Consider the following 9,582-nt stretch of genomic DNA (forward strand, 5'->3'; position numbering starts at 1 on the left):
AGTGTCGGGCGATGGCCGATAGTGTTTGTATGGATAAAATGGCATGGAAATAGATAGAGGAGCCGTTCTTTCACAAGAGCGCCTGTTTACCAGGTTTTCACCATTTGTTTTTATTTGTACTCTCTGTTTTTGCTTTTTCTGGATTTTTTGATCCTCTTTTTATTTTTTTTATTTTATTTTTTGCTTATTTTGGCTTTTTCCATGCACTAGGCCACTTAAGTGTAGTACTTCTTTAGATGGATGTTGTTGGTTGGGTCGTCGAGCACATCTCCTTCAGAATTTGTTAGCTAATAGGCACCTGATCCATAGACTGATATGATAACATAGGGACCCAACCAGTTAGGTTCAAATTTCCCTTTCTTTTCTCAATCTTGCTGATTTCGTGGATTTTCTTTGAGGACTAGGTCACCAACCTTGAAGTTGCAGGGAATGATCTTGTGATTGTAGCTCCTGCACATGCATTGCTGAGATGCTTTGAGATGAGTGTAAGCATGTTGGCGTCTTTCATCTAATAGCTCAAGTTCTTACAGTCGGTTAACTCGATACTCTTCATCTGGGATTAAGCCTTTCAAAGAGACTCTAAGAGATGGGATTTCTACCTCCAGTGGTAAAATGGCTTCTGATCCATAGACCAATGAGTATGGTGTTGCCCCTGTAGGTGTGCGGATGCTGGTCCTATATGCCCAAAGTGCTGGATTGAGTTGTACGTGCCAATATTTGCCTACATCATTCACTGTTTTCTTGAGGATTTTCAGAATTGTTTTGTTAGATGCTTCTGCTTGACCATTTCCCTGTGGGTAATATGGTGTAGAGAACCTATGTTGGATTTTGAATTTTTCACATAGTTCTTAGACATCTTGATTCTTGAAAGGTCATCCATTATCTGTGATGATTGAACTTGGAATACCATATCTGCAGATCAGATAATTGAGGATAAAAGAGGCAATTTGTTTCCCAGTCACTGTGGTCATGGGAACTGCTTCTATCCATTTGGTAAAGTATTATGTTGCAGTTATAATGAACTTGTGTCCATTTGAAGATGAAGGATGAATTTTGCCAACCAAGTCTAGTCCCCACTGACAAAATGGCCAAGATGTTGTAAAGGGTTGTAGTTCCTGTGCTGGTGCATGTATGAGATTACCATGGATCTGGCATTTAGGACATTTCTTGGCAAAGTGATATGAGTCTTTTTCCATTGTAGGCCAGTAGTATCCCATCTGTAGAAGCTTTTTAGCAAGAGTAGTACCACTTGAATGTGTGCCAGAAATACCCTCATGAAGCTCGTGTAAAGCAGAAGCGGAATCATTACGATCAAGGCCATGAAGAAGAGTACCATCGAGACCTCGACGATACAAAGTATCGGCAGTAAGGGTCCAACGGGCAGCTTGTCAGATAAAGTTACGTTTTTGGTTACGGGATTGGTCAATAGGTAAGATATTGTGTTTGAGGTAGTCGTAGATTGGTCCATATAATGGAGAATCTGAACCAATCAAGGCATAGATAACCTGGGATTCAGAGTGATCATAGGCGGGGGAGAACAGTTGCTCTACCAGGAACTCGTAACGACTCTGTTGTTCTGGAATTTGTAGTAATGAAGCGATAGTAGCCATTGCATCGGCTGCTTTGTTGTTCAACCTTGGTATTTGCTCGAAGGTGATGTGCACAAAATATTGTTTGAAGTCATCCACCATTCGTTTGTATGGTAGTAGCTTGTCATCCTTTGTTTGATAGTCGTTGTTGATTTGATGAACAACTAGTTGTGAGTCCCCATAGACCTTTAACTCTGTGATTTTCCATTCTATGGCCATTTTGATGCCTATGACCAGTGCCTCATATTCAGCTACATTATTTGTGCATGGAAACATGAGCCTATATGATCTTGGTATAGTGTGCCCTTCAGGAGTGATGAACAGAATGCCAGCACCGGAACCATGTTGTGTGTAGGATCCGTCAAAGTATAGGGTCCATTATTTAGTAGAAAGAGTAAGAACATCCCTGTCCGGAAATTCAATCTCCATGGTGTGTTTTCCTGGTAGTGGTGCTTCAGCCAACTGATCTGCAATTGCTTGTCCTTTGATGGCTCGTCTTTCTGTGTATTGGATGTCAAATTCACTGAGAATCATGACCCATTTAGCCAATCGGCCTGTAAGAGCTGCCTTGCTGAGTAGATATTTGAGAGGATCAATTTTTGCTACTAGCTTAATGGTATGTGCTAGCATATAATGTCGAAACTTCTGAGATGCGAAGACCACTATTAGGCAAGCCTTTTCAATGAATGTATAGTTGAGTTCATAGCCATTCAATGTCCGACTGATGTAATATATGGTGCCTTCCTTCCCTTGTTGATCTTCTTGTGCCAATAGTGCCTCCAGTGATATATCTGTTGTTGAGATATATAAGATAAGAGGTTTTCCTGCAACTGGTGGGACTAGAACTGGCAGATTCATCAGGTACTGTTTGATTTGGTAAAAAGATTCTGCACACTTGGCCTCCCATTTGAATGGTACATTTTTGTGTAGTAAATGGTTAAATGGGAGACTTTTATCTGCTAGTTGAGCTATGAATCGCCTGATTGATTGAAGTCGTCCTTGTAGAGATCTGAGTTGACTGATATTCTTTGGTGGTGGCATGTCCATAATGGCTTGTACCTTTGCTGGATCTACTTCAATACCCTTAGCTGAGACAATATAGCCTAGTAACTTGCCTAATGTAACCCTGAAGACACACTTCTTAGGGTTGAGCCTGACTTGGAATTTCTCCAATCGATCAAAAAAGTTTGTTAGGATGCTAAGATGTTCAGCTCTAGTGAAAGATTTGGCTAGTAAATCATCCACATAGTCTTCCATAAATGTGTGCATCATGTCATGGAATATTGTGGTCATTGCTCTTGATAGGTGGCCCCTGCATTCTTCAAGCCAAAAGGCATAACATTCCAACAGTACGTTCCCCAAGGACAGGTGAATGCTATTTTATCTTGATCTTCAGGAGCTATTTTGATTTGATTATAGCCTAAGAAACCATCCATTAGTGAGAGCATTGCATGGCCTGCTGTAAGATCTACAATTATGTCGATACTTGGCAGAGGAAAGTCATCCTTTGGACAAGCTTTGTTGATGTCTTTGAAGTCAGTGCATATTCTGATACTACCATCTAGTTTTGATACTGGAACAATGTTGGAAATCCATTCTGCATAGTCAATGGGTCGGATGAATCCAACGTCTAATAGTTTCTTTAGTTCAGTTTTGATCATGAGTGCCACCTGTGGATTCATCTTTCATAGCTTTTTCTTGACTGGCTTAACCTTGGTAGAAATGGACAAGTGATGCATGATTAAATGAGGATCTACTCCGGGCATATCAGCATATGACCAAGCAAAGTTGATTTGCTGTCCTTTAAAGAAGATGATGAATGCCGATCTTTCTTCCTCTGTCAGGGATTTTGCAAGGTGGATGTTTCTGGTTGCCTCTATGGTACCAACGTTGATTGATTGAGTGGTCTCAATCAATATGGGTGATTGCTCATGAAAGTATTCAGGAAGAGTGTCAAGTCTCCCATCGTTAGGTGTCTTAAAAAGGTTTTCACCCTCAGATGCATCCTTTATTTTTACTTTTTTGTGATCTAGAGCTGCCATTGACTAGTTTTCAGCATCAGATCCTTTATTTAGTGTATTTTTGCGACTGAGAGACTTGGCACTTCCTGATGGACAAACATCGTTACGTTGTTCACTGGTAGAGCCTGTTTCTAGATTTACGGTACATAGGTAATGGATAATGGATTCATCATCTAGGAAAATTGGTATATCATGTGTTTCAGGTTCATCCCAGTCGATGAGGTCAGGAAAGACAAGCGGTAAGGAATCATTGGGTGGATCAAGGTCGGCTACTGTGAGTGTTAGGACAGAGTTTTCATCATGATTGTTCTTGGTTTTAAAGAAGTTCAGGATTTTGTCGAGGTCTTCGATGGTATTATCCTCTACATAGACTTGCTCATAATGTTCTTGTTCGCTTTCCTTGGCGTCATAGATATTCTACGGTCCAAATTCAAGAGGCCTATCTTCTGCGTTATGTTCTTCGTGGGAGAGAGATATAGAATCAGTATCACTAGGGATATCTGTAGTAGCATTAGAGCAGGTACCCCATTCATATTCATTTGAATCGGTCTCATAGGCATCATCCCAGATTCCATCTGTGCTGTAAACAGGTATGTTGTATGGTGAAAACAAATCTTTGATGATGGATACCATTTTGATGGTTTTTGTTGATTTTGTATCAGATTTGTCTTCTACTTGCTGGATTTGTTCATAGACTGTACTTCCTCGGAGAGGAATAACGGTATCTGGAGATGACATGATTTGTTCTGGAGATATTGGTGTCTGAATATGAGCTACTGCTGCAGATAGGGCCTTCTTATGACTTAGAAGCTTTTCCTGATGTAACTTTTGATCCTGACGTTCCTATGCCTTGCGGATTGTTTCTGCTAATTCAAAGAGTGCTTCCTGCCAGGATTCTCCTTTTTACTTTGTCTTTACCTTCCATTGAGCTTTTGTAGTTAGGTGTGGTGGTGGTTTCAATAGGAATGTGAGTTTAGAACCCAATCCTGCTTTGTGTCTACTAGGTTGTGAAGGAAGATCTATAGGTTTAGTGACTCCTTCTTTGCATTTCCCAATAGGTCCTTTACCGCCATATCCCATTTGCTTCATGATTAAGTAGCCTTTTCCATACAAGTGTGTTGGTAGAACAATGTCCAGAGCGGCTGCTCTATGATCTTCTTCCTCATCTTTGTATAACCAGCTAAGAACATCTTTGTCTTCTGATTCATGTGCGAGAGTACCCAATTGGATGAAGGTACCATCAAATTTAGTGATGGGCTGAGTGGCCAGATGTGTTGATGTAGTAGGCAAACCATGCGATCTAGGTGATGTTGGTAACTTGGCTAAACATAACGGCTCCAAAGAGTATTCTCCCATGCCTTGGTCTTTGATTTGCATTTTTTGTTTGAAGTCTCCCCATAAGGAGTTTGATTTTGCTGTTTGTGGATCGGATGTTGAAGATCATTGCTTTTCTCTATTATGAGGAACCAAACTGTCTTGGGCTACCCCCATTGCGTTGCAATGTTGAAATGGATTGTGATCAGCTGATATGGATATTTCTTGTCCATCATAAGGAAACTTTACACACTGGTGATACGTAGAAGGTACTGCTTGCATTTCATGTATCCAGGGTCGTCCTAACAAGATATTGTAGGTGAGATCAATATCTAAGACCTGACATATAGTATCCTTTTGTATTGGTCCTACCTAAATAGGTAATATCACTGTGCCTTTAGAGGATCTTTCCTCGTCATCATATGCTTTTATGGTAATCTTCTTGCAGGGATCAATAGATTCTTCTAAGAAGCCTAATGCACGGATAAGCTTTAAAGTACATATATTAAGTCCGGCTCCTCCATCTATTAAGATTCTTTTTACTCGGTGTTTGCAAACAATGACTTCAATATGGAGAGGAGTATTATGCGGATGATTCAAGGAAGTATTATCATGCTCTGAGAAGGTGAGGTTATGAGGTCCTGTCATATGGGCGACCATGGCTTGAAATCTGTCCGTATCCAAATTTTGAGGTACATTTATTTCCAATAGCACTTGCTCTAATATGTCTTTGTGTCTTGGTGATAGTTTCAGCAATTCTAGTATAGATATCTGAGCTGGAGTCTTGCGTAGTTGGCTAACCAAGTCATATTGGATTTTTGGTGTGGTAGTTGTAGGTGCAGTATGTCCCTTCAAGACATATTTCTGAGTTCGGGTTGTTACATTGACAGATTCATGATCATGCCGATCTTGAATGGTGATGACATTGACTTGATGATCTTCAATTGATATGTGGTTGATGGTGTTGTTGTAGATGTGATTAATACGAGCTCCGCATGTATCATCTGAAGTTGATGCTCCATCTTTGTTGTAATTTGGGAGAGGATTTTTGAAGGCTCCGTGATCACCATTTGTTTTAAGACCATCCACCGTTAAGTCACCTTGATCAATCATGTCCTGTACTATGTGTTTCAATCTCATGCACTCGTTTGTTCTATGACCCATGTTGCGATGGAAATCACAATAATGTGAATCATTCCACCAAGGTGGTTTGATTGGGGGTTCATAGTTGCTGATTGGAGGCAAAGAAAGAATCTTGTTTGCCAAAAGTTCTTTGAATGCGGATTCTAATGATTGTCCTAGTGGTGTGAAGATACGCTTTTGGAAATTGTTCGTGTTGTTGCGCGAATTGTTGTTAGTTCCTGGATTCATGTTTTTGCTTTGAGTATCGTTGGTGTTGTTTGTGTTGAGTTGTCCTTGATCAGTGTTTGGTGCATATGTGTTAGCACTAGGAGTAGCATTTTTAGGATTTTTCGTATTTTGAGGATTTTCGGATAATGCAAGCACTGGTTGCTTCGATTTGGGATCATATGATTCATTGTGGCCTTCGTTTTTGTTTCGAGTCCAAAATCGAGATTTGTCAAGATTGGTGTTGTTCTGGTTATTGTAGTTTGATGAGTTTGTTCCTTCCTTGTAGAATTTGAGTGTTCCCTTTTTGACACATGCTTCCTCTACTTGAATGCCATTTTCAATCAATTTAGCGAAAGATGGTATGCATTGAAGTTTCAGTCTGTAACTCATTTCGCCATTCAAGTTATCGATGAAGATCTCCATTTTTTCCTTTTCAGGAATATCCCGATGATATCGTGATACCATGCGTCGCCAGCGTTGAAGGAACACCATGAATGTTTCGTTGTTCTTTTGTTTGGTGTTGCAAACATCTAGCATGGTTATGGCATGTTGGATGTTGTAGGAATAGTGGGTTATGAATTTGTTAACCAATTCATCAAATGATCTGACAGGTGGCGAGATTTTGGATAACCATTCCATAGTTTGCCCTCCCAAACTTCTGGGGAATAACCTCATCAAATAGGTGTCATCATGAGTGAATTCAAGGCTCAGTGTGCAAAATTCTCGAACATGATCTCGGGGATCACTTTTTCCATCATATTTATCAAATTTGGGAATGTCTGAGTTTGGAGGAAAAGGCATCATGTTCAATCTTCTGTCAAATGGATAAGGACAGATTTCGTTTAAAGAGTATCGTACTGTTGTCCCTTGTTGCATATCCTGTATTTGCCTTTGCAACATTTGCATTTGTTGAGTAAGAGCAACTAAAGGCGCATTATCTGGCTAAGGAAAGAGTTCTTGCCTTGTATTGGTTCTTAGCTGAAAAGGTGTGGTAAATGGTATATTTTGCTCTGGTGTTTCTAGCTCAGGTATACGCATTTCTGGTATGCGTGGTTCTGGAATATGCTGCTCTGGAATATGTTATTCAGGTATGTGAGTTTCTTCCTCTCTGTGTTGTTCTTGATATGCATATTGTCGAGATCCGGTTTGAAAAATGTTTGCGTCGAAATCTTCGGGAAGTTTAATGCCTTTGCTTGTGAGCATGAGCAGATATTTTTCTTTGTCATTTTCCATGAGCTTTTCTACAAGTTTTTGGAAGGAAGGGTTTTCTTGACATTCCCGAAGAAGTGCTTCAGTAATTTCAGGTTCGTCTATGGGTGGAACCTCAAAAGGATTTGATAATCTTCGATTCATACTTGATTCTGTGTGTGCCTCGCTTTGTTTGTCTCTTTGAGAGCGAGTAACAGGCATTTTAGTAGAAACTTTCAGTGATGACAGGGACAAAAGCCTCGTTGATGTGTTGCTCGGGGGTTGGTGGTTCTGGTCGAGATGTGTTGTATGTGATGAACTCATCGGGCAAGAATGCTGGATTGATCTTTCCGCCACGGTTGATGGTTTGATTAAAAGCAGACTTTTGACAGTATGCTCATGTTTTCAAAGGTTCTTTGTCAAATTCGCTAGATTTGTTTTGGATATACCATTTGACGTGATGAAGGAATACCCGATGAGATTTGAATAGTTGACGATTGATGTATAAAAACTTATTTCTCTTGATGAATTTGGAAAAACTAGGTTGTTGTTTCTTCAACGTGATGTTACGATAGAGGTTCTTTCTTCTCAGAATAAGGGGATTAGTCATGCATGAGTGATCAATGGTTTCCTTTGATTGGTTTGGATTCAGTTGATTCTTGTTTTTGAAAATTTCAAATCTTACTCTATCAAAGAGAAGGCTTTTAGATGCCCCTTCATGACAAAGTGTGTCAAATGATATGGATAAAAGCTTCTCGATCTGGAAACTTGATTTGACAATTTGAAAATTTTAAACAAGGGTTTTGAGATAAAATCCGTAGGATGGTAAAGGATTCTGTTGACACTGATGATTAGATTTCCAGATTATGATAGGAGAGACGTCCTCTATTGCGCGATTCGTTTAGGATTCTGACAACATTCACTTTTGTCACAAATTTGGCTCAAGAAATAGTTTTTAGGGGTTTGTTTGTCACTCTGTTGTGATGAAAAATGATTTTTGATGAAAAAGGCTTCTAAAAATGTTTTTGAAATTTCAAAATTTGTCTCGGTTTTTGCTCTCTGTTTTTCTGTTTTCGATCACGCGCTAGAACTAAGTTTCTATGTGCTACTGAAATTTCTTGATGCGCTAAAATAATAAGCTCACGCGCTAGGATGCCCCCAGACATGCGCTAAAGTTTGGACTGTTGTAAAAATTGTTGTCTAACTGTTGAAAAACCTATGCGCTATTCTAGGCCTGTCACGCACTAACTGTTTGACTTTATGCACTAATTTTTGATTTGCACGTGCTAAGCTGTTGCTTCCACGCGCTAGAATATTTTGTTGATGCGCTAACTGTGCCAACACTGTTTTGACCTATGATAAAAACGCTACTGTTTGAACTCGACGCGCTAACTTGAGGTTTGGATGCGCTAACAGAAGTTGTCTACGCGCTAAGAAGTTGCTCTCATGCACTAAACTGCCCTGATTTTTTCTTTGATTTGGTTTTTGAAATTTTTTATGAAATTTTCAAGTTTGATGGATGATTTTCTGAAGTAATAAATGCAAGCACAGCACCAAAAGTATAACCATTTTGCTTAATCTAACAAAAAGTGTATGTTCTGTGAGGATGTGTTCAAATCCCCAATGTTTTAACAGGTTTAGATACAAATAACTCACTTCAGAAAGACTCTTTAATCCAAGGTCATAAATAACATCATAGCTCACTAGTCTCGATACTCCGTCAGCTCAAACAGTCGTGTCACCTCCTAGAGGGCGCCCATTTTTTTACCTTTTGCCAAAAATTAACTCAAAGTGAATTACTTCACAATTGAGTAGTTATCTTGGGAGATATATGGTGAGTAATCTTGGGGGTGGATTCTTCCCCACCCTTGCACTATGATATTACAAATGTTTGGTTACTGACTTGGTTCAAAGCTTCTATTTCTAAGGTTTGTAATCAGGCTTCTCGTTCGGCCATCAGTGATAAACTCCCTCAGGAGGCTTCCCAACCTTTAGAACAAAAGGCTTTACGTATCTCAAGGATACTGGGGGAAGGCTAATCACTGCGCGCAACCGTTGAAAAGGACTTTCGTCACTTTCCACATTTGATTATAGTGGGTTGGAATTCTTGGCATCAAAGT

The sequence above is a fragment of the Cryptomeria japonica genome, chromosome 6, assembly GCF_030272615.1.
Source record: "Cryptomeria japonica chromosome 6, Sugi_1.0, whole genome shotgun sequence".
In the NCBI taxonomy this organism is placed as follows: Eukaryota; Viridiplantae; Streptophyta; class Pinopsida; order Cupressales; family Cupressaceae; genus Cryptomeria; species Cryptomeria japonica.